Here is a 21,276-nt window from a genome sequence, read left to right as displayed (position 1 = left end):
GTTTGTGGCAGATTCTGGGCCAAGTTGGGATATCCGATTACCTCTGGTCCTAATGGCTATCAGATCTACCCCTTCATCTGCAACCAAAATGTCACCATTTGAATTGATGACTGGGCGCAAGATGGTGCTTCCTCAGCATTTGCTCTATAGGACCCAAGAGCAGACACTGATAAATGCCTCCACTACTCATGAGTATGTAGAGAGTTTAAGGAAACACCTCCAACATGCTTTTGCTTATGCTCAGCGGAATCTAGAAAGATCGGCTGATAGCATGAAGACCCATTATGACCTGAAAACTTCCAGGAAGGAATATCAGGTGGGAGACCGGGTCTATCTATACAACTTCCAAAGGAACCAGGCCAAGCAGCGCAAATTTTTGCCTACATGGAAGGGACCCTTTGAGATCATCGACAAGATCTCACCTGTGGCCTACAAAATCCACATCCCCAAAGGTCCTTTGGCAGCGGGGGAAGACAAGTGGGTCCACATAAACCAGTTGAAATGTTGCCATCCCAGGCACACTCTGCAACAACTGGAGGAATCCTCTGGAATCCTAGCGGGTACTGTCTCAGACTAATTCAGTTCCAACCATAAAACATACCACATCTAGTCTCTAAAATATTGTGATTTGCATGAAACTGTCTCTTAGTTATACTGTTTTTTTTTCAAAATAAGAATGTAATGTTTCGTGATGATGAAATGCATATGCTGCCCCACTATCTCAACGGTGGTGGAAAAACGTCTATGAATAGGTATTGCCGCTCTTCCTTTGTCGTCCTAGGAGAAAGAAAACCTTGAGACGGGCCAAGGAGGACGATCCGGAGACCGGGAGCTGAGACGCAACGGGCTCGGGGTACCGCCCAATATTCCCATCAGGACCGGCGAGGAGAACCGATCGATCCGACCGGATGGAGGAAAAGATGCTGAACTGTGCCATCTATTGGAAGAAGATGAGGAAACATCCCAGATCTTGCGAGTCCCATCAGTGAAACCGAATGGCCATCGCAAGAGGGGGGCTTGTGGGATGTATTTACCCAGGCATCCGAGCCCTACCTCAAAACTGTGCAGTACTGACATGGAAAACCTCATGATGGCCAGAGCTTCCCAGAAAATGCACAGGGAAATGCAGGAAGAATAGGCTGCCACCCATTTTTGCCGATGTTATGGGCACAGAAGGACACTGCCTAAAACCACCATTGGACTACCCGCACAGTAGTCTGAAACCATTGGGAATGGCAATGCTGATTGCCAAATGCAAACCCATAACTGTGGGGAATTCATTTGTTAAATCCCAAAAATGGGTGCAGTACCAGTACTCACCACTATCCAAAAGCCGGCAGTTTAAAACCACCCTGTGTTTCTCTGAAGGCAAGCCAAAGTGCCTATTTCAAACATTGCAATATGTGCAAAATATTCACTGAACACCAGCAGACATTTGGTAGAATGGAGTTTTGTGTGCCTACAAAATCTGGGAAATGAAGATCATAAGACAAGGTTTATAACAAGACTGGCTGAGCTGTGGATTGCAGCAGTTTAAGTTGCACTGGATTTAAAGACACTAAAATCGAAAATGTTTAGATGAAATGAGTGACCCATGTTTGGTGTCACATGCCTTTGTAACTGTTGAAATGCCATAGTTTTGCACTTAGAATCAGCATTCTAGCTGCATATGTAAAAATGTTTAGTTTTATTTGAATGCAGGAACTGGGGAACAAAAAGTGACATTTTATTTGAAACCCAGCTTAAGGAACTGAATTCTGCCTGGCAACTACCCCCATCAGGAGGGAAACTTGAGTCACCACTGTGTTCCCAGGCCAACCTTCCTTTTGCTGCCCACACTAAGGATATGCCATCTATCTGATAATTGAATTATCTGTGCTCTGCAGGAGAGTGAACAAAGCCCTCTTCACTCAGGCAAAGGTTTTTATTACCGCAGTCGTAAAATGTAGCTTCCTCTTGGCAGGAGCTGGGAGGAGCACTGCCTGTGAGAGCAAGCTGGCTTGGCAGAAACTGGAAAGACTGGTTTCTATACCATGTGACCTGGGAAACCACACCCCTTTGGAGCCAGAACATAACTTTAAAAAGATGAATAACTCATAGAGCGGACATGTGAAAATATTATAAATGATACCATAATTCTTGTGATTTTTCTGCCCACATTTTAAGAGGTTTTTCGACCCGGTGGCATGTTCAGGGGGGTTTTAGCGGAAAAATGGATATTACTCTAAATGTATGCATGTTAAAAATCTGAAACTTCATCAGTTAATGTCCCTACTCCCTGCACACATGTATGTAAAGTTGGGTCAATGTCAGAAATTGCAAAATCAGTTAAAAAGTGAAATATGTGCCATTTCTGAATGCAAGCTCCCAGGAAGAGCAGAGTTTGAACAGGGTATACCTCCTGTAATGCATGATGGGTGCATATGATTTTAAAACAATATGTACCTCTGCAAATATGTATTTGTTTCAAATCTAGATTTGTGTGTAAGTTGACAGGAGGAGTGGACTTTCTGCAGGCTGTAAAATGACATCACTCTGACTCACAGTTCATTCCCCAATCAAATGATAAATGGAAGTTTGACCAATTAGAAGCTGAGAGAGAGGTAGGGTCAGTGATGCTAGAACACACCCACATTCTAAACACATAAAAGCAGACAGACAGGACAGATAGAGACCTTCCAAATCCATCTGCAGCGGGACGCTCTGCCGGAAAAATCCATACTTTACCTCCATCAACCTCCAGAAAGCCAAACTAGAGACTTCAATCTATCCAGAACTAGAGACCCAGACCAGAGAACCAGAGAGAGCTGACCCAGATCACTGTGAAGTGCAGAGGCCAGACCAGACCAGACCAGAGTCCAGTCTAAAACCCTGACCAGATCCGTGATGAGGCCCATTTAATTCAAGAGTATAGTGTGAGTACCCAGCAGAACTGTGTAGAACCAATCTCTTAGTTTAAATTCATCTAATTCAATCTATTTAACCTAAGTAGAACTGCCTCCTAGCTGTCACCTGTCATTTCTAGTTGCAAGCTGCACTTGTCATTTTGAGCTTTTGAAATTTGCAAACCCAAAAACGACCTTTATTAAATCGCTCATATCTCCGCGACCGTTTGGGCTAGAGACTTGCAGTAACTTTCCTCTGATAGCTTAGAATCGTAGCTTTGAATCGCACCAAGAACCGCATTCCTACCCCTTATAGTTTTACCGCAATCGCGGAACACGCATCCGCGAATTTTACCGCGATTTGCAATTTCTTCACATGTAAAAACTGCTGCTGTTTGCTTTCCATTTGCCAGAAATTCGTTTAACCTGCTAACTATCCCTGCATCATTGCTAGTGTGAGCCTGGACTAATATTAACTAGATACCACTCACCCTGAACCTCTGTAAGGGAATTAAAAGCGTTTAGCATATTTTTTTAATTCATTGCCAGCACATATCAAAGCAATTTGGGCCTGTGATTTCAAAACTCCTATCTGTTTTCTGTTGTCTAAGCTTGCTGGATTGAACTGAATTACCGTTGATTGCATTTCTGAGAACTGTGTGCTTCCTTCCATTTCCTTGCCTTGCATCAAGGGGGGGAGGGGATTGCCAGAGAAAAGTGATTACATTGTTTGGTTGAAATCATATTGAGTATTTTCTGTACTGCATTCATTGAATATTGCATCCACCTGAGCTTACATAAAGCATCCTCTACCACATTATACTTTTGTTCCTATTTACCAGTGTGCTATCTTATCCATTTCCTGTCAACTCATTAGTGATTATAAAGAAGTGTGCTAGTGCCAGATTCTCCATTGTTAATCTTTATCATATCAGATTAAGGGTGATATTCAATTATTAATTTATTATAAAGTGGGATATATATACCTATTGTTTAATTTATCAAATAAACCTTTTAACTTGCAAAACAGAACTACTTCTTGGCTCAGTGGGGTCAGGGGGATTCCAAGAGAGGGGTGTTATATAGGGGTAGTCATCCAGAACGCATGAACTGGACCTAAAGATATATCAATAAGGGTTTTCATTCAGTATTCTAGACTAGGCGTTAACTTAGCTGTAGTGCTGAATTGAATCCTCTTACACTTCATATGAACACAAAGCTATAATCCTTACTGTCCCTTTTTCAGTTTTGTGCAGAAACAACTGCAGTACGTTATTTGGCTAATTAAATGATCATTAACCAATTGTGCAATGCATTGTACAATATAACATTGCATCAAGCGTGTCACTGCTCTGGTCCATTGTAGAATGGTTTAAAGCTTGCTTTCCACCCATGTAAGGCAAGGATAGACCAGAAAGCGTCAGATATGTTGGTGGAGCATGGTGAACCTTTACATTTTGATAAATGCCCTTAATGGGAGCCTCTAGTACTGTAGAATAGGTGTAATCACCTCCTGATAGCTCCTCCAATTATTGTGTGTTCATCCTCCACACTCCTATTCTGTCTAAACAGAATGTATGCACTTTTTCCATCATGTGCTATGATCAACCTGCCTACTATAACTATCCTTTATACAAGGGGAACATCACTATTCTTGGCTGTCCCCACCCCTCCATGTGCAGGAGCATAACTGGCAGCTAAACACAATGAAAGGACTACCCCAACGCTGGTGTATGTATTGTCTCATGCAAGGACGGATAATGGTACTCAAATGTGCATGAGACATTGAAGTATGCCAGGAATATGTTACTGTCAGAGTCATCTTTTCCCAGGTCCAGTGCCAGAACTCGTGTATGGGTGGGGAGAAAAGCATGGTTGTGCACATTGAATTGTGTCATCCCTTGGTCAATGTGCTTTCACTGATGTCAATTCCTCTAAATGGTTTGAATCTCTTGTTTGTGTAGGAGACAATATAGAGGTGCACAGTCATGCAGCAAGGTGATTCAGGTGCAGGGCATTCTCTGGCATCGCTAGTTTGGTGTTTTGGTTCGTGTAAGGTAAAGGAGGTCTACTGGCTTGCATTTCATGGAGGTATCTCATGAGCAGGGAACTATCAATCTGATACCTTGAAACACGCAACAATGGGGCATGGTTCCAGGTGCACACGTTCCTTCAATTGCAGGTTGCTTGCTGTATAATATCTGATTCTGATTAGTATATGAATTGATTAGGGCAGTATGTTTTACAACCTACAGGGAGCTCCCTTTAATTTTATACACTGGGATCAATTGTACGGGTGACAAACATGTACTTTATGAACAAATGTGATCCATGTGCCTGTGGTATGCCACCTGAAGTGTATTTTACTCAAAAGATGCCTTGGGAAAACAAATATACCCTAAGACGTTTGGTGGTATTGAATTAGTTTCACTAGTTTATTATTATGCATACATTTTTTAAAACAATAAGATATTACTTGCATTGGTGAAGTAATATCAGAACCAATAAAGTGCACAGATACCCTGACTTACATACATACAAATGTCTTCACTTCCAGAGTTAACAACATGAATTGAAAAATCACAACATTCATAATTAACTCTTGTTGATGTTAATGCACCAATCTCAACAAAAGGCACAGCTTGATAGTGCTTGATAGTGTTACTGTACAATTCCCTTCTATATTGTCTACTAGTGTGGACCCCGGTTAGTTGTGTCCTTTTTTGTTCTTAGCTCTGCCTTACATGTTTCAACCCTCTGCTTTGATCAAGAGGTTTTCTTCAGGGGCTTGTAAATAGTTATTGGTGCAAACTTGATGTGATTTTGTTCTGGTGCAGGAGTGATACTTGTTGTATGTGGTACCTCTTAGGAGCTGAAGATTTCTAACAGAGCCATCCAATAGACATCCGTTTTTTTATTTTACTTATTTCTTTTTTCTTTGCTTCAGCAGGTGATGTTTTTGTGGAGACCAAGCAAGTGCGATAAACACGTGTGTCATGGACTCATCTCTTGGACCCGCTTTTGATTTTGGCCAAAGTTGCAGTCCTTTTTTAACACACCAGGCGTGGGAGATAATTTGTTTTATGTATTTTTGCCTTCTTAGCATCTATCCAAGGTATTTTGAACAGCCGTCTGTGCTGCAGAGAATCCTGAAAACGATGTGATTAGGGCACTCTAACAGACCCTGCACACTTAGAGGAACTTGTGTGTTTGGACCTATGCACTCTGGAATTACAAAGCATAACATCCATATGGTTAGGTGGGTTGATTCTTCCTTATCAATAGAAAAAATACAGTGCTAAAGCTATGTCTGCTTCTTTGTCAAGAGCTCATGATGTTCCCCCCAACCAAAAATGTAATAGAGCGCTCAACCAGGAGCTTTCAACTATTGCTCAACTGCAGCAAAATTGAGCCTCATGATGAGCACTGGTAGAGAGTTTCACATGCAAATTAGATTGCTCAACTCCAACCAATCCTCATATAAATTGAGCCTTCATTGAGCTTAATTGGTTGAGCCTTATTTGAGCCGTAGTTGTATCATGTTTAGCTGAGCCTCAATTGAGTTCTAGTAGAGATTTTCACATGCAAATTTGATTGCCCAACTTCAACCAATGCACGCTAAAATGAGCCTTAATTGACCTTCATGTGTTGACAATAAATTGAGCCTCACCCTTGGCTACAGCTGAGCATTAATTGAGCCTGAAACCTGGCAACAGGTGAACATTAATTGAGCCTTCATAGTTGAGTTCTAACTGAGCTTCAATCTTGAATGGAGCTTTAGTTGAGCTTTAGATGAGTCTTACATTGAACCCAAAACCCCTTCCCAACTAATTGAGCCTTTCATTGTCCCATTCATTCAAAACCCAAAACCCATACCCCATTAACTGATAAACTGAACATGTATTAACAGATTATCCGCACACATGCAGGATTATATACAAATAATCCCATCACATTTGTAATTTAAACTAGGTTTAAATTACATAAACAGCCTGGTTGTAACTTCACCAAAAGGACTTGACTAACAAATGAGTCAATGAGTTACACCCGATTCACAAAAAAGCCACTTCTGCTCATAATTAGGCGTTGTGAGGTGTCAGAAATGAGAGTCGGAAACAAGATATTGATATTCTCAAGTAAAGAAATGTATTACAAATAAAAAGAGATTGGGAAACTGCCTAACTGGCCCTATTCTAAGAGGAATTTCCCTACCTAAAAATCAAACCGAAAAGGATCAGTCAGTGACAGGAAGTCAGCAGCTGAAAAAGATGTCCAAAACATCATATCCTGACCCACACACTAAACAAAACAATAAACGTGTGCAAGGAAATGTATTTTTCCTGATGTTAGCAAAAAGTGTTCAAAACACAAATAAAATAATGACTCTAACAAAAAATGTTCTTCAAGGTAAATACCCTTGAATACAGAGGGTGGTCCCTTCCCCTGGTTTCTTAAATTTGGATGGCAAAAGTTCAACTTTAGTTAATAGTTCCTTTGTGTCCTCACTGGACTCACACAACCTTTGTTCGAATAACATGTTTTGCAGCAGCCTTTCTGTTAGATTTCCTTTAATTCTGCAGATTGTCTGGTACACTCCCCTGCCAGGAATCATCATTCATTCTCAACCATCTGATATATTTGCCTGCCACAATTTCTTTTAAAGTTCCTTCCACATCTCCTGGTATACTCTCCTTCCAGGTATCTTTACATAAGTTCAACTGCCTGGTGTACCCGTCTGCCACGTCCTTTCTCAATTGATTCACAGTTCCTTGTTTATACTTAAATGGCCTATACTGTGAGGTACTTGGTATATTTGCCTATGGTAACACTTGCTCAAACTTCTCCCCCACATTGGCATCTCATGTGTCTGTGCTGGATTGGGATTTATCTTTGTACTGTGTCTTGACTGCATTCAAACATTCTTCCTATGTTCCTTTCAGCATCAACACTCATAGTTATCAAACACTTGCTGGCGCACTTGCCAGAATCCCTGTAGGTCCCCGCTGCTTTGGCAAGATTCTACGGTCTCCTCCAGCATCTCTGATTCTGCCTGCACCTTTGTGGTAACGCTGCTTCATTCTGGTGTGAGCAGAGGTCTCTCTGGTGTTCTGTGCAGTTCCATGAACAGACACTGGCTTCCTCTTTTGGCCTGGACTGACAAAACCTTCTTCCACAAGTGGCCTGACAACCAGCAGCTTCTGTGCAGCTCCCTGTCTCTCCACAGCTTTTCCTGCTTGTTTGTGGCATACTGTCCCAGTAACTTCCTCTGTGTGTTTTGCATTTGTGAGCCTCCACCTGGAGTTCACTGTCCTCTCCTGCACTGCTCATCCTTTAAGTGCTGTCACTATATTTAAATGTCCTGTGCACGCTATGCTTTGAAAAACAATTAGCCTTCACAATGTAATTTGAGCACCTGTCACTCTGCACACACTCTTTAATCCTCCTCCTCATCTCAGTACCTGATTGATTATGGGAGTTGGAGTCCATGAATGTCATTCAGCGTATAACCCTCCAATGTTTTTTCTCAGGCACCTTTACAATTAAGCATATTAGAAAAAGAAGTTGATATGTGTGAGTTGTCTGTATTTGGGTTGAAGGTGGAAGTCTGAATAGAATGATAATAGACCATTAAAAACTCAGGTATCAGAGGGTATTTTTCATGGGAAGGGGGCAATAACACGTCTTGGCCAATGGAGCCAAACATCTCCAAGTAGTTGTCTCCTCCCTCATGAGACCGCCCCCATGGTCAGGATCAGGTAGCAGCTGCCGGGCCCCGGCCACATGGAAGGAGGCCACCGAATCTGTGATGGCTCAATTGGATTCATCACAGTGTCTCACCATTGTTGATTTAGTCAATCAAAAGATAAATAATTATCAGAAAATCATTATTCCACCATATTACTCCTCAAATATAGCATGTGTTCTGGGAACAACTATCCTTGTGTAAGATGCATTTTTATGTAGTTATCAGTGTTGGTTTACTTTTATACTATACCAGCAGAAGTACCTAATCTCCAAACGGGTACTGTAGACAAACATGATAACGCAGATCCTGTAGGTTGCTGTTTTGATTCGCTTAATGGTTGATGTGCTTTGCACCCTGAAGTAACCTGCACTGAGAATGGGTTTGTTTGGCTGGCAGGCATAACCCAGAGCAGACGTTGAGGGGTGGGAAGAGTTGGTATAGTGCTGCATACTGGGAACTTCTGTGCTCTCTCCCCACTTGTCACTGCACCCTGACGTAGTGCAGTCCATTGCAGTGCATTGCATTGCAAATATCTTGGACACTGTGCATCCTAGTGCCTGGACCTCGAGTTGTGTTCCTCGTGTCGGGACCGGTCTTTCTATGACCACATTGATGTTTCTCTGATTTCAGGCAACCATCTCATGTGTGAAGGTGCTGAAATCCAGGGAAAGGGGTGGGGTGTCCAGATGTCATGTAGCTAGTACTGTCTGGAGTGTCCTAACAGATAACTATGCAAAAATTGGTGCAGGTTGGTTTAACACTGTGGAATTATATAATTAGCAATGTTTCACGAAGCCACAAACACATTTTGACTTGTGCTGAAATCCAGGGAATGTTATAGGCTGTCCACATGTCATGTAGCCACTATTGTCTGGAGGGTTCTAACAGATAACTATGCAAAATGTGCTGTCCGAATTTCATGTAGCCTGTAAAGTTGGGAGGGTCCTAACAGATAACTATGCAAATGTGCTGTCCGAATTTCATGTAGCATGTAACATCTGGAGCATCGGGACAGGTAACTATGCAGAATTTGGTGCAGATTGGTGATGCGGTGTGGCATTGTGTAAGGAACCACGTTTTACCACAAACCCACAAACACATTTTGACTTTTGCTGAAATCCTGGGAACGGGGTGGGGTGTCCAAATATGATGTAGCCAGTAATGTCTGGGCGGTCCTGACATTCAACTATGCAGAATTTGGTGCAGATTTGTGATACAGTGTGGAATTGTGTAAGGACCAGCGCTTTGCCACAAATCGCACCATCAACAAATTTAGACTTTTATATACACAGATGTGTTGTCAGCCTGGCACAATCTTTTTACTTCATGCAAGTTGTGCAAATTTAACATGTTGTTAACCTGTGCAACAGTTCACCTTTACAAGTTATATTAAAGTGTTATAAATGCTTTATTTCTAGATCCATTTTAACTCACCAAAATAGTGAATGCCAACCAACATTTTACAAAGAGAGATTAGTTAAATTAATGTATGCCTATAAGGTAGCAAACTTCAGTTAAATGTTCACATAACAAACCTGACATACATTGTAAGTAGTCTTATACCACCACTCATCCACTGCCCAGTACAAAGCAGTAGTGCAACCCACCATATATCTTGACTTCAGTCGCAAGGGCAGTGAGCATTGCTGTGGTCCTAAAGGGGCAATCCATATCCCTTTGACAGCCATGGCCACCATCTGCGAGCTAGGAGAGTCATAACTGTTTTTTAGAATTATAATTGTTATTTTATAACGCGCTTAATACCGGGGAAGGTTTCTAAGCGTGAGCCCTGGATTCGAAACTGTGTTGCTATGCGTTTTCTTGCAACCAAGACAAATGCGTTGCCCCTAAGCTATCCTCCCGGCTTCCTAGAAAGAGGTATTATTACATACATATATAGAGTTTGGGCATTCTAGAGCAAGAGAGAGAGAGAGAAAGATTGTAAAAGAAAGTGTGTAAGCAAAATAGAAAGTTGGAGACACAGCTAAAGCATCCTTTGTGGAGGTGTGAAGTTCAGGGATTGGGTAGGAGGAGAAGTGGGGAGAGAGAGATAGAGGATCAGAATGGGGCAGCGGCCCAGCGATGACAAGCACAAAATTCCCATGAGAAGTTTAGACATGGTATTAAGTAGTAGGGTGAAAGTGCCAAAGTGCATGTTAAAGGTGGGGGAATCATAGGACGAAGATGTAAACTGGTGTACTAGGGACCAAGAATACTGGAACACCACATGAAAGGAAAAGGCAATCAATTTGACATTTACTATCGGAATGTACAGATTCCAAAGATTCGTCCATGATATTCGATCTCTGGATACCAAGTTTTTCTGGGAAAGATTGGCATCAGGAAATTAAATGTTTCTTATGGCTGAAGTAGTTAATCTATTGAAATAATTAAATCTTACTGGTAAGAAAGTCAACTGAAAGAGGGAAACCCAAAAATGCAATAGAGGGTTATTTTTTGTTGATCATGCATCTTATTCGTTGATTCATCTTTTTAGTTATTGTCCCTGGTCTTTTGTCCTCCCTCTTAATATTTCCGTTTATTATGTGGTTCCTTTTCTACTCTTTTGTATTATATGGAATTTGAATGTCTTAAGATTTTAGTTTGATTCAAATTAGAGATTCTTTATACTCATGTAATGTTATTATCAGTATATTTTATGCTTTTGAATCTCTTAAGAATGTATTGATGACATTATTGTAATGTGTAAAAAGTCAAGATTGTGTTTTTTTTTTACTAAGGGACACTAAACAAAACAACAACTGGTACACCACACACTCTCATGTCAAACAGCCATAGGCCATGCGTTCATACACCACACACTACCACAAACTATATCTGACACTCAAATGCCACACGGTTACATACTAAACACTTGTTTGCCACAAACTCCTATGTCATAAATTCATATGCCATACAAATGAATCCACACTGAGACAGCACACTTATAAGCCATAAACTATACATTAATGTGCCATGCATGCACCATACATTCATATGTGATATGCCATACTCACCACAAAAAGACACTGAAATAAAATTGAACAAAACCTTTCAAAACGAGTTATGTTTACTCTAAGAAAAAGGTACAGTCTACAAACAGTAGAAACAAACATGTTAAGGTATAAAAAATCACTCCATACTAGTACAAATCCAACTTTAACACTCACTTCACAAATTAGGTAGGTTACATCAATACTATAGCTGATCAGGGTGTTGCTAGGTCGGGAAAAGGTCTGGGGCTTTGCTAATGTCGGGACTCATGGCTAGCTAGCCTTTTGGTTGTAGACCCTGAGCTTCTATATGGGGCTACAACTAAAAGACCCAGGGCTATAGTACCCACAAGCAGCCCCCCAGCAACGCCTCTGGCTGAAGTGAGTGTAAAGGTTACATTTGTAGTGGTATTCAGTGAGTGTTTACATGGTTGAATCTGTAGTGGTATAAAGGGAGCGTTTGCTACCTTAACATTGCTATTTCTCCTTTTTGTAGACTTAACATTTTGCTAGAGTAGATATTTGCTGGGTGAAACCTTTGCACTCACCACTAGCCAATGGCTAGTGATAATTGACTATTGGCGAGTAGGAAATGGTGCACTCTGTGTATGTATAGAATTGCGGTGGCAAGTGTCATTTTTTATAGCTGGATAGTAGCTTGTTACTTGATTATCAAAATATTGCTTCAGCCCAGGTGGAGGTGATAGTGTAAGTTAGTGTTCTGAAGGTCTGCACTTTCATGCAGTTTTACAGAGTAAAACCCATACCAACTCAAAGGTTTCAAAGTTCTTGAATTGGCTCTTGCCTGTAAAAGCCTAATTCCCTTGACATCAACAGCCACCAGAAGCAACCTTTGGCTCCCCAGGTCAACGGATGGCTACAAACATACCTATATGACAAGAGGTCTATATTTGGAAATTGTGTAAAGGTGCCAGATATTTCAAAAGTTGTTCTATGACATGCCCCTTAAAAAATAAAACAACTCTCATACCAAATTGGTGGTAATTCATCCACATGGAAATGTGCAATAAACAACAAAAGGCTTTATTTCATTGTGTTAGTAACATTGATCACATTTTAGTCAGCATTGGAATTACCTCCAAACATGTATTGCACAGACTGACTCGAAATGTGGCCCAAAGCGTCTCAATAGACAAATTGACAATTGTCTCTCTCCATTTCCATCCCTATTTGATTACTTTTCTGTGGGTGCCCTCTTCGACTTTTTTCCCTTTCTGTTTATGTCTTTTACATTACACTCATTATGTAGGGTTGACGGGTACCAGCAACAGAGGAAGGTTAATGGGCTGTGTCCATCTCAGGAACAGCTCCAGGCCCAAGCTGTTTGACAGTGGGCCGCAAGGATCAGTAGGATTCAGCAGGTCGAGTGTCTGGGATGCTGCCACTCATTGTGGCATGGCCAGGTGACTGAGGCCCTCTGACATGGAGTGGAACGCATCGTGTGGCAGCCAGGGGCTGCAAGAGAACACACGAGACAGGAGTTGGTGGCATTGACTGCTGAGCGTGAAGCTGCTCGCCCCTTCATTGTGACATGGCATGAACCGTTGGCACATGCTCTAGTCACAACATCCCATGGCAAGAGTATAAAATAAAACAACAACATTACAGCACAATGAGGACCTTCACAAAACATACAATAACGATATATCCATTTGTGAGCTGTGGGGCAAAACACCATCACATACATCAGGCCTCAATACATCCAAAATTACTGCATTTCAAAATCATCCAATGAGAATATTGAGCTTGGTCCACGGGGGAAACTTAAGTAGTCCAGGGGGTTGGGGGTTGGGTGGAACACTAAGCTGGCTGGCAAAGCCACAACCGGGGATACCAAGGGCCACATCGGCAGTTGGTTCCTAGGGCGGGGGGCTCCTCCTTGTCAGTCCAGGAAAGGTGAGGCAGGGCTAACAGCAGCAGCAGGATTGTTGAGTCCAAATTGGCCCATAGCATGCAGGAAAACTGCTTGACACCCATGCCACTGTTCATTGGTAGTCCTTGCGGGAACTGAGGTTTCCCACTGGCAGGAGTCACTGACGGCAGCGTGTATGGGGCGCATCATTCATGTGCTCCTGCTGGCAGGAGTGTTTGGCCTCAGGGTGCTTGGGGTTGTCTCAAGTGGCCTGACCTGCTCCTGGCTCGTGGCCACAAGGATAGGCAGGATCACTGTTGTCTTTGTGGGCACTGAGGGATCCGGCTGCCAGGAGTCACTGTTGGCAGCGTGTCAGGGCCATTGCCATGCAAGTGCTCCTGCTGGCAGGAGTGCTTTGACAGCACATTGCTTCTGGGATGCGGGCGGTTGCGGCATCAATTCTGGCCACCATCTCGGCATCTGATGGGTCCCCCATGCAGGAGCGGATCACGGTTGGGCATTGAGGAGGCCGACATCTGGGAGTGCTTGATGGCCCTGGGTTTGCTCTTACTCCTGCTTCATCCAAGCCAGTAGTGAGCTTCGCCATGCTGGCAGTTTGGCAGGGACAAGCTGTGACCCTTTGATGTGTGGGATTGTGGGGGTGGGAGAGGCGCATTGCATCCTCGTCGCCAGATGTTGGGTTGCTGGGGAACCAGCAATAGTGGTGAGGACGATGGGTTGGGCCCATCTCAGGACCTGCTCCTGGCCCGTGCTGTTTGACAGCGGGACACGAGGGTCGGTGGGATCCAGCTAGTCAAGTGTCATGTATGCTGGTACTCATAATGGCAGGGATGGATGACTGAGGCCCTCTGCCACGGAGTGGTGCACATTGCACCATAGCCAGTGGCTGCAAGAACACACCCGAGACAGGAGTCAGTGGCATTGACTGCCAAGTGGAAATGCGTTCTTCCCTTTATTGTGTCGGCCAGATGGTGGCGCACCCTGTGACATTGCACGAGCCCTCTGCACAGGCGGTAGTCAAATCACATTCACTCTTTATGTGTACCTATTTGTCTGAATATCTGCATCCGCCTATCCGCCTATCACACTGTCTTTCACTATTGGTGCCCCTTCTGTGTGTGTGTCCTTCTTCTTCTGTCTCTGCTTTGTGTGCCCTCTTTATTTGTCCCAATGTTCAGCAGTGTCCTTCCTTCATTGTGTCCTCCCTCTTTATTTGTGTTCCTATTTGAATATCTCTGTATGTTTATCCCTCTTTATATCCCGCATTATTTGTCTCACTCTCTGTGTTCTCCCTCTCTGGGTGCGTAGGTGATGCTTTTCTATTTCCGACCCTCCTTGTTAGTCTATGTCTTACTGTGACTGTTTGTGTCACCCCTCCTTGCTCTCGTGATATATTTATAATGTATACATTTAAAACACTATCTGCCAAGAAGTATAGATTCCCAGCTTTAGTGCAGCAAAACAGCCTTAAATCTAAAACGCCTGCTGAGTAAATAAGCTCTGACATGTTCAAAACACGTTCCCCGTAATTACCTTAGCTGATAGCTGATTCATTTAATGGTTTCAAGTGTTCCAGTCTGACAGGCACAGTTAGTTACTGTGCTCCTCGGCAGCGTGAGACTGTATCCTTGCAGCCATTGTCCTTTCTACAACAGGAAAGGGCAGGAAGTGATCGCATCAAATGACATTCTAGGAAACACTTCCTTTTCCAGTAGCAATGTGCATTTCCAGAACGCTAGTTACATCGATTGCAAAGAAATGGAAGATAAAAAAAAGAATAGCAGTAAAGTTACTATGCATTTCATACACAAACTTCAGACGGTTTATAGTCATAATCTCGAATACAAATATGTCGAAAGTCAAAAAGTCGAAAAAAAAATGTCGAAAACAAAAATGTCGAATTTATTTTTTATGACGGTTTTTTTTCGAAATGGGGGGGTTCCCCCCCAACGCCCGTTTTTTCTTTTTTTTTTGTTTTTACCTATTTTTTTTATATAAACTAGAGCCCAAAAAAAAATATCGAAAAAAAAAATAATTCGACATTTTTTTTTTCGACATTTTTGATTCGACTTTTTTGCCATTCGAAATTTTGTATTCGATATTATGACTGGACACCACTTCAGACGCATGCTTCTTATGCATAGGTCTCAACCTCTCGAGTCAGAAAGGGGAGCGAAAACACACGATTCCGTTTAAGGCGGGTGCGTGTCCATTGAAGAGAATGGATAGATACAGAGTTTGGCAGTGTGGTGGCCTGCCTCCGGTCACCGGGGCGAGCCACAGATGGTGTTGGGATCACCCGACGAAACAAGACCACACTGCGATCATACAGTGGAAAGCTGGCGGGGATTACCCTGCGCCACCCGGATCACCAGGACAGTTATCACCAGGCCGGGGGGCACCCCAGCAACAGCCGCCTCTGCATAGGGGCACCCAGGCAAGGCTGTTAGGATAGGCCGCGACCACGCAGCAAGGAAACCCACATGAATTACACAGACACAAGTTGCCGCTTCCCGGGGCTCTGCTGCACTGCCAGCAGAGCCCTTTTTATAAGAAGACGTGTCATGACGATGTCATGGTGCTCTCTCATCTTAACCACTAGACCCATACATAACAAGCGGGTGTGCGAACACTTTCGCTGGTGGGTGACACCATGCAAAAGCGGGTGAGTTGAGAGGTATGTACATGTGCTCATCATGCAAGAACTGCTTGAAAGTTGGGTATGTCCTAAGGCAGGCAGTTCAGCAGGTTGAACAAATCTAGCTGAAATTGCATGTGTTCCGAAATGTCTATCATCCTTCATTTCTCTATATTTGGGTTTGGTTGCTCTCTATGAACTTTTGGCCTTGAATACTATCAAAACAACACGGACCAATCTTTAAAGCCCTGTGTACAAAGGCTTTGTACAAACATTGACAAAGCCAGTAAATCTGTTTGGCTGGATCAGTGTGTGGGTGAATGAGTTAATAAAGGTGAGTGGGTGAATTTGTTAATTTTGTTATGCTTTTATGGAACGCAATCACCACTGAAGTGTGGATGGATGAATTAATAAATATGGTTGTACGGGTGAGTGGATGGATGAGTGGATGAATTTTGAATTTGGCTGGATTTATAGCGAGTTAGTTTCAAAGCAATCAGTAAAGCGCGCACAAACCTTTCTCTTTGTTGTCTTTCTTCAGGTTTCCAGTTCCCAGTTCCGTAGGTGTGAAATACAGGGAGCTGTGTGCCTTCAGGCAAACCCTCAATGGGGGAAAAAGCCCTGGAGGCCTGCAGTGATGAAAGAGGCAATATCCAGGAGTCTGGTAAATGTTCTTCCTGGAGCAAGGCTGGGCTCCAGGAAGGTAGTGTGTGAATCTTTCCAGCGGGAATCAGGAACAGAACGGGAGTAGCCGTGTCGGCAGCGGGAAGCTAGAAAGGAACTGCTGCTCTGAAGAGGCAGCGGTGATAACACTCAGTGGAAGTAAGAATGCAGGAAGGAAGGAAACAAGCGCCAGTGCTTGTAAAGAAACTCAGCGATGCACTTCACTAATCCCTTAATGGCCTTACTGCACATCTATGCTCTCCTGTTTTTCCTGATTTTCCTGTTCTGGAAGTCTGGTGCCTGCCGACTCACTGCAAGGCAAGTCAGCCCATCAGGCATTACTGCGCTTTCACACATGCTAATAAACATTATTCTCTCTGGCAGATGTCCGCTACTCCTCCAGTGCATGGAATACCCATATTGTGTGGAAAATCTGAAAAAGCGCAAGTGCCGCTTTTCGCTGCTCCACATAGCATCCTTCTGTAAGATGGATGCCCTCCCCATCACCACAGGAGTGCCTTCTCAGGTTGCCTTGGCTACTGTGTAGGATGCACTTGCTCACTTCCTGCCCACCCTAGGGACCCTGGAGCCAAAGGCAGGCTTCACTTGTGAATCCCGCCAAAGGCAAAGCGAACAAAGAGACCAAACCTGGTTTGGCGCGCAGAGTAAATCTCAAGAAGGACCTTTTCACAAAGAAATGGCAAAAAAAGAAGACTGGGGCCATTTTGACAAAAATAGCACCCTTGGGTGCTTTACTGCAGTTGCGAAAACAGCCTGCAGTAAATGCACACCACAGTAGTTAAAGGTAAACCACTGCCACCAGCCATTCAGTGAGGAAAGGGTAACATTAAAACATTTTACATGAGAAGCTAGACAAAGGGCATACTAGGTAACCACTCCAGCATCCTATTGAAAGATAGTGTGTGCTTGGTCTAGAAAGTTACAAATGTAACTAAAGTCACTTTCAGTTTACTGCTCTCGGAAACAGTAATTAATCCCAGAGAAGGTATTTAAACCTTGGGAAATCGGAAAGACTTCCCTGTACCACTGCACCGAAGGTGCTGTGTGACACCATGTAAAATATGATGCCTATGGAGTTTGTCAGGCTCCATAACCAAAAGAAACACAAAGTTCAGGAATCACATTAAAATACATGAGAGAACCAGAGAGTGCGAAAAAAGGGTCTCACTCTCGCCAGGTTAAAAAAATCAAGTCCTCAAAATCCAGCAAAGTGATTGGGAGTCAAGGGTTGGGGGTCTGTGTGAATCACAAAAGTAGATCCATACAAGTATGGCCTAAACTTCTTCAAAGACCCCACAATGGCAAAACAATCACGCTCTATGGTTGCCCACCTTGTTTCAGGTTCCTTCAGTTTTCTACTGATGAAGCAGATTGGGTGTTCCCTGCCTTTCTCGTCCAGCTGACTCAGAACTGCACCTATACCTGTATTGGAAGAATCTGACTGTACAATAAAGGGTTGGTTGTAGTAAGGAGCTCTTAAGACTGGAGCTTGACAAAGGGCTTTCTAAAGTCTTTCAAATGCCTTGGTGCACTTCTCATTCCACCTTGCCTTTTTGGGGAATTTGGGTGAGGAGATCACATTCTATTGAGAAGCTATGGTCGCATAGTTATCAATGAAGTTCCTGTAGTAACCTGTGAGACCTAGAAAGGCTCTCACTTGGGTTTGAGTAGTAGGGGTAGCCCAGTCTTGTACAGCTTGTACTTTGCTACACCTCCTCCTACCTCATGTCCAGTGTAGACCACTTTATTCTGACCAATTTGACATTTACTTGCCTTTATGGTCATATTGGCCTGCTCAAGAGCCTGCAATACATATCCTACGTGGTCAGTATGTTCCTTCCAAGTGGGGCTGAACACTGCAGTGTCATCCAAGTATGCCACGCAGATGTTCTCCATCCCATTCAGAACATGAATCACCATCCTTTGGAATGTAGCAGGTGCATTCTTTAGTCCAAAAGGCATTACCTAAACAAAGTTAATGGGAGAATCCGAGAGGAGAAATTGCGAATTAATTTCATATAGAAATTTAAGAATCAAATGAAATTTGGAATATCTTGGATGGACTTGGGAACCGGCCACTGGAGGACCTCATTGCATTTCTCATGATCCATCTGTGTTTCCTTTAGCAGACAGGATGTATCTCTTGGATTCTGTAGTCAAGCTGCATCAACATGGTGACCATCTCTGTGATATTGCCCAGTCTATGCAGTCTAGAAGCCTTGTCCTTGATCGACTCTGTCAAATCATATCTAAACAATGCCATCTGACCAGGATGTAAATTTTGCCATCTGTTTGAATTTAGTTATGTATGATAGGGTGTCTAACGTACTGTGTTTGAAGTCCAATAACTGTTCTTGAGCTGTTCTTGTGTTCTTGAGTTATGGGGATCTCCTGTCTTTCGATATGGCCCGAATACTGTTCAAGAAACCTTGATACAAGTGCAAAATGGGGTTGTTGTTGCTGACCAAAGTTATAGCCCAAGCAAGGGCACTACCAGCAAGATTATAAATCATAAATCCCACTTTTGATCAGTCTGTGGGAAAGAACGTGGCCTTAAAGGTAAATTGCACGATACACTTGTCCAGGAATTCCTTGAATTTTTTAGGATTGTCTTCATATTTGCCGCCGGCAATGGCTCCAGGTGGTAGATCATGGGAAGGATGTGCTTGATGGACCAACAAGCAGAAAGCAAGGTTTTCAATTGCTAACCTTTTCACCTTTGTTGTTAAGGCTTGTGCTACGGCAAGTATTTGCTGCATTTGATCCATAGCAGAGTATGGGTGTCACTTTCTGTCAATACAATCAGTAAAGCACACACTACCCTTTCTCTTTGTCATCTTTATTGAGCTTTAGGAAATATCCCCTTCAAGGTATCCAGCTCCCTGGGTGCGAAATACAGGGAGCTGTGAGCCTTCAGGGAAACCCTCAATAGGGGAAATAACTCAGAGGACATCAAGCAACCAGTCAGCAGACAGAGCAGGAGCAAGGGATGGTTAGCAGGGGAGAGGGAGTGAGAAAGAAGAGGAGACAATTAAGGTTTTGAGGAGCTTTCAGAACTTAAGGAGACCTGGCTAAAGGCAGAGAGAGGCAGGGATATCCTGCTGCATAGCCAGGTGATGCATGCAGATCGTTTCTCTTACTGAGTGACTACTGCAATATTTCCCAGGCATCTCACTCTTAACCGGTCAACCACTGTACTGCTGTCACTGTGCTCTCCTCCATATATCCCCTGGGTTCTTATTAACTTCTCGGCCACTCAAACAGTGTTGAAGTGTCCCCTTCCATCCAGGTTTACACATCTCACATGTATGTGTTTTAATCACATCATGTTGCAGTGCAAATGGCAGCAGAAATGGGCAAATGAACCATACATCGGACCTGAAATGGATACTGAGTGTGACAAAAGGAACCTGAAATGGGTACTAAGGGAATATAGTGTCGGAATTGGGAGTCAGCAGATTATAACTGGGCACTGATTGTACAAATAGGAACAGAACTCAGAGCTGTGTGGTAAATGAGGCCAACATTGGATACTGTGGGGCAAATGGAAGAACTGAATGGTGCATAGAAAATGGGACCAGAAATGGGTACAACCAGCACTGAGGGGCCAAAGGACTAGAAGTGGGCATTGAGAGGTACATGGGATGACACATGGGTGGTGGGGGACAAACAAGGCCAAAACTGGGCACTGAGAGGGACATGGGGGACATAACTCAGCACTGAAGGACTAATGGGGCAGAAATGGATAATGCGGAGAACATAGGGCCAGAAGTGGATACTGAGAGGCAATGTAGATCAGACATTTTAATTGAATGGAAAAGAGAGCCAAGGCTGGCCACTTTGAGGCAAATTGTCCATAACTGCAGTTGGGTACCAAAGGGCAAATGGAAGCAGAAGTTGATATAGAGGGTCATGCAGGGCAAGAAATGAGTAATCAGGGGCAAATGTGGCCTGAACTGGGTATTAGGGCAGAAGGGGATAGGACATACAAATGTACATGGTGGGGCAAATAGGACCATATTTGTGATATGATGTGATATGATATGATATGATATGAAGACCTCCTCTCCAACCTTGACTCTAACACCCCTGAGTCCTCATCTTGCTTGATCTCTCTTCTGCCTTTGACACCGTCAAACATGCCATCCTGCTTAATTGTCTCTGTGATAAGCTAGGTATCACCGGTCAGGCCCTGGCATGGCTGACTTCCTTCCTCTCTGACCGACCCTCTCAGGTCCAACTTGGATCCTTCCTCTCTGCTATTTTCTTCTCTACCTGTGATGTCCCCCAGGGGTCTAACCTCTCTCCCTGGCTGTTCAACCAATACCTGGCACTCCTTTCCCACCGCATTGCCGCTGTCTGCCCCAACTTTCAGTGCTATGCGGATGACACTCTGCTAATTTTCAGGCTACCCTCGGCCACTTCTTCTCCGTCCC

This window comes from Ambystoma mexicanum, chromosome 9 (genome assembly GCF_040938575.1).
Source record: "Ambystoma mexicanum isolate Mex_15411 chromosome 9, UKY_AmexF1_1, whole genome shotgun sequence".
Taxonomy (NCBI): domain Eukaryota; kingdom Metazoa; phylum Chordata; class Amphibia; order Caudata; family Ambystomatidae; genus Ambystoma; species Ambystoma mexicanum.
The sequence above is the reverse complement of the archived record's forward strand: the minus strand, read 5'-3'. Positions refer to the sequence as shown.